Below are 5,437 nucleotides of genomic sequence, written 5' to 3' on the forward strand. Positions count from 1 at the left end.
CTTGTCCAAACAATCAGCAGACCTTCTAACACTAAGGCCTCACAATAAGCAGCTTTCTTCCTGCTCCTGTAGCTTTGTTACTGTGATCATCAGTACAAGAATGACTTTTCTCTGAATGACACAGGGCACTAACATGAGGAAAAAGTGTGTGATTATTTTTACAACAGGCATGCTGCCTCTTTACATATGGAGGTAAGGAGGGGAGGAGGGAGAGAGAGACATTGATCTTCAGGAGTTTATTGACTTGGTTCCATGAATCCTTGTAGTTACACATACTGAAATCCTCCAATGTGCTGAACAGAGCTTGTACATGATCCTTCTTCTTAAAAAGCAGTGCTTTTTGCACCCCATTCCTTTCATGCATTCATCCAGCTAAATCCACCTGATTAAATAAAATTATCCTCTTGCTTTTCATCCAGTGAAAGAAAACAGAAAATTGGCAGTACTTGTCCCATTACACTAAGAGCACAGGCATTATTTAACTGCTATTAGTAGAACTGTACTATTTTCTACCTGTTTTTTCATTTCTACAGTCAAAGCTAACACAAAGCCTTCTCTCGCCTTTCAGGAGTAATTTTATTTCAAAAATTGAAGGAACAGCTACTACATAAAGCATTTTTCTTTAGTACCTGCCATTTATCAGCTGGCATCACTCAGCTGTGAAGAAACATTTACGCAAACACTGAACGTTTTCTTTCCCACTCTCAGAGAAGTTAAAGAAAAACAAAAGATGCATTAAAGAAATAATTCTTAACAGTAAATGGCATTTAGGATCCTCAACTCTTGCATTTTTCTTTACTACAGAAACATTTACTGCACAAAAGTTTAACTTGACTGAAGCTTCTTCTTCTGCAAGGAAAATCCACAACATAGAAGCAAAAACCTACTTATTGAAGAAAGATGCTTGTCATTTTTTCTAAAGTCAAAGTTGTAATCTCACCATCTATTACAGTTCTTCCTGAAGTGTCACTCAGCAGTTGCCACTATGATCTCTGAACATCAGCATCTGTAAACATGGTAACTTTCTTGCTTGAAGAAGCCATGATTCTCCTTTGCTATTCAATGGAACACAGTGTAAAGTGATTTCCAAATCAATTGGATTAGCCTGCAAAAATATCACTTGACACATCCTTTTTAGCCTTCCCATCTCACCAGAAAATTCATAACTAAGTAGATTAATTTAAAAAGGAAACCTCTCACAAAGATTTACAGGTTGAGAATACAAGGGGCTCAGTAGCCCAGTGTAAGAAATCAGTAACAGTGTAGACTTTGCAACTGAAAATTAACTGAGTTATTTTTCCCTGTATTTACCAAATACAGAGACTTATATATCCCACAGATGCATATTCCTAGGGAAAATGTGAAATGTCAAGGCTTCACCACTTCACCAGAGCAGATAATTAGGTAATTAGAACAATTAAACATTGACAGAGCTTCAGCGACCCCCAGGTGAATTACAGCCATGAATTATGAAAGCATGAGCAAGGGAAGAGGGAAGACTTTGGCACATATGTAGAATAGATTGAATGCAGTTATAGCACCAGGTTTATAATTTTTGCGCTTATCTTCCAGATGTGCTTAGCTGTCCACAACTTTTGTTGTCAAACTTCTTATTTAGATGTCAGGGGCAAACTCATCTAGGTACATTTTCTCTCTGAAAAAACTAGTGAATTAGAAAGCAGAGTATATATTAATCTACTCTCTCAACCTATTACACCACATGAAAGGGTGGAAAAAGTAAAAGAGTGTTTTAACAAATCCACATCCATCTCAGTAAAATACATCCACCAGTCAAGGCACCTGGGAAAGAGAATGTCAAAGAGGCCCTTTGCACAAAATAAACACAAATTATCAATCACTAAATTATGCCAGAGGCTTTATAACCTCCATCACACCTTTTGCTGGGGACTGTCTGCTCATCAGTAACTGCTTATATGCTACATGCAGAAGCACCTATCTGCTAAATAAGGAATTTGAGCAACACAACCATCATAGCATGAAGTTCAGAAATAATTTGCTTCTCTTAGTATTAGGGCAGGCTTCCTTTACCAAGTTCTTTTGGGATTAGAAATTTGGTTTATAATACATTGGACTGCCTGCTGTGATGAACCAGCTCTAGGTAGAATGAGCTGGCTCTGGGGACTGGAAGCATTATATAGATGGAAAGCAGGGACAGAAGCACAATTCCTGAGCAGGCACAGCTGCAGAGGGCAGGAGAGATGAGCAACACATGTAATTCCCAGCAGCTGTGAAAACTTCAACTACCAGATTTGCTGCAAGTAAGAGTGTGTGAATGTCTTATATGCTGCAATTCTTTTTAGGTAGAAAGTTGCTTTAAAAATGAAGAGAGAACAGGGGAAAGAAGAAGAGAGACCCACCAAAACGCCAATACAAAACATGTCACATACAGGAGATTTCATACTTTTGCTTCTCAAAAGCACATCTAATATTCTTCTGCTCTGAAATTGTAAATACTTAATTTCATTGCCTTTACCAAATGGAAAGAATTATTCTAGAGAAAATGACATTAAAGACTCTTAACTATTTTTTCTAAAATTAATTAAACCATTTTATAATAAAAATATAGTAAGCAAGACATTTTTCAAATACTTGAAATATTAAATATGAAATTAAAAATCTAATTATAATCTCTCACAGAAAACTATATACAATCCATATTTTATGTATAAAATGTCTGTTGTAATATATATGTTTACTTAAATATGAATTTTTAGAATTTTATGGCTTCAAGTAAAACCCTATATTGATGTGGTTTAACATATATTACTTAATTTAAAAAATAGTCTAAATTAGCTGATGACACAAAAAGGGTAGAAAGTATAAAAGATTATAGGGTAAGGAACAAACCTTTCAGAATGGTTTCTGTAGATTAAGCATGTGGGTGGATAAGTAACTCTCAGAGTTCAGAGAAGAGAACAGAGCAGTGTCAGTGTAATGAACAGAAGTAGGTGGATGGTTCCAGTTCCAAAAAGAACATCTCCCACTTCACCAAGGCTGCTGAAAATGATTCATTCTATGGTACATTTTACATGCCATGGACATTCTGTAGGTTTTATTTCCTACTTGTCAAAGCCATGAACATAGTCAGAAGAGGTGGCAAAGAAAATGCCCTTTTTTATTACCTTCTAGGATTCTTTTCTTTCAAAAATAAACAAACAAAAAGAAAACACACATACATTTGGAAACAAGGAAGAACAGGGAAACTCAAGCTTAAACTGAATTCAAGCAAAAAGAGAAGAAAATAAAAATCTAAAATATTAAATTGGGGAAAACAGATTTGGAGAGAATGTGGGAAAAAAATAAACAAACAGAAAAGGAAATTCCAAAAAGCAATATCACTGAGAACACTTACCTTGAGTTTATATATCAATCCTTAATTAATATCCAGATATTTAGCTGCATTATACCCTTATGAATATTCTTCTAGAGGTTTCCACAGGAGAGCAGACCAGCATCCATTGCACAGAAAGAGCTAGAAGGAAAAAAAAAAAAAAATCAGCCCTCTACTATTAGCCCCTAGAATCTGTGCAGCTCCTGGATAGACAAGAGTTCTCTGTATTACACTTTACTAAGAATACCATTATTGCTCCAACACAGATCATTAGTTTAAAAGAAAGTAGAAAGAGATGGAAAGCACAAGTTGGTAATTCATAGCTCTGTGAAAGAGACCTCTCTGAACTTGTAATGACCACTGACAGTGCTGTGCTATAACCCAATTATACGACTGAACTGATCATATTCTGCCTCTCATTAGACCTCCCATTATACCTAAAAACATACTGAAACTGATTTTCACTGAACTAGGAACCTAAGCATATGTTTAATTCTGAGCCCATGCTCTGCTAAATGCTGTAGAACAAAAACCCATATCCTGTGTAGTAAAGGAGGTTAAGTAGAGTTTAGAGCTTTTTCAGATTGTTATCTTCCACCATGCACATCTGTTGAATTAATTATGTATAGGAAAGTTTGAATAGTACTTTCCAGGTCCACCCTGTATTGCTAACAAAGTTATCCTAGGTTTGATGCAGAAGGGTAATGGTGATTTTTTGAATAATTGCAAAAATTAATTTTCAGGAAAAATTTCTTCTCCATTAACTTTCAGTTGTCTTACAAACTAAGAAAGAAAAGAAGGCATGTCCTTGTTAACTGGAACTGAAAACCAAGAGTATGCTAATGGCTATGGAGAATGCCCACTGACACTCCAGTTTCCTCAAAGCTGTAAATGCAGGGAGTGGATAAATATTAGCAGCAGTCACTACAGTCTTGTAACAGAGAGCAAGTCATGTCATTGTTTATTAGAATAAAACATATAGGTAGTACAAGAAACCATTTGCAATTAAAAAAACACACTAACAATACAATAATATTCAGGAATATACATTTCCTTTTTGTAACAATCCCCCTAAACTACTGGTTTCAGCAGAAAAACTACAGATGCATAATTTTAATGTCCGGTCGACCAAAAGATAATTTTCAGTTTTGCTTTCTTCCTCTTTACCCAATACTGATAATGTGTACAAGCTACTTCTTAGTGTTTTATAAATTAAAATGTAGCCTCTCTTTCTGTGCATGCATATGACTGCAGTATATGTTTAATTTTGTCTTTTGTGGACTCCTCACACATACTGTAGCCAAAAAAATTCCAGTCCACAGGCCAATTTTACAGCTGGATCTAAATTTATTTACAAGATAAAAAATCCACACTCTTAAACTAAAACATATGCTTTCTGCTTATCAGTTCTCCAGTCTCTTTTTTTTTCCCTCAACTCTTTCAATTTACAGGCCTCAAACTCCACAAATGTTTTGCATAAATCAAATTCACTGATTGGATTCAGCTATCTATGTAACATGAATCTTGACAGAAATCACTCTTTTGAGGATTGATCTGAGCCTCCTACAGGTACTTGTAAAGCTTCCTAGCAAGGGTCCTGTATGTTTCCCTTGTAATTTTTCATTTTTTTCAGACCACCATTCACATCTTCCCAACTTTCTGAAAAGTGTACTCTGTAGGATACTTAGTGATAACTAGATAGAAATATGGAGCGCCATAAATAGCCAGAAAGAAAAGCTCATATTTTAAAATATGGTGGGGTTTTTTTAATTTCACACTCGCCAGGTGAAAAGGCATATTCTACTACAAAACTAAATAACTTTTGCTTTTTTGAGCTTTCTTCGGGGCAGGTTTAATTCTCTGGCATTCAATCTGAAAAGAACTAAGAACTTTTACAAACTTTACTGTCTTTTAAATGCAAAGTGTCCTCTTTGATGTAACCTACCTGAAAGACGCTACAGGATATTTGTTTTCTAAAGGACTTGTGTCAAAATGAAATCTACGACAAAAAAAAAACTCTCCTTACATGAAGAAGATAAGAAAAGAGTAAACAACATATGAAAGATAAGAGTTGCATTAGTAATA

General features: G+C 35.2%; 1 long non-coding RNA gene across 1 annotated transcript; it reads right to left on the reverse strand.

Moving 5' to 3' along the window:
• Positions 1-225: 225 nt before the first annotated feature.
• Positions 226-3,609, reverse strand: LOC137478861 (uncharacterized). The gene is made up of 3 exons (XR_011001856.1): positions 2,869-3,609; positions 2,409-2,512; positions 226-1,654 (listed from the first exon to the last, which is right to left on the reverse strand). It is a non-coding gene; the product is annotated as an uncharacterized lncRNA (long non-coding RNA).
• Between the last annotated feature and the right edge of the window lie 1,828 nt (positions 3,610-5,437).

Source organism: Anomalospiza imberbis, chromosome 1 (genome assembly GCF_031753505.1).
Source record: "Anomalospiza imberbis isolate Cuckoo-Finch-1a 21T00152 chromosome 1, ASM3175350v1, whole genome shotgun sequence".
NCBI lineage: Eukaryota > Metazoa > Chordata > Aves > Passeriformes > Viduidae > Anomalospiza > Anomalospiza imberbis.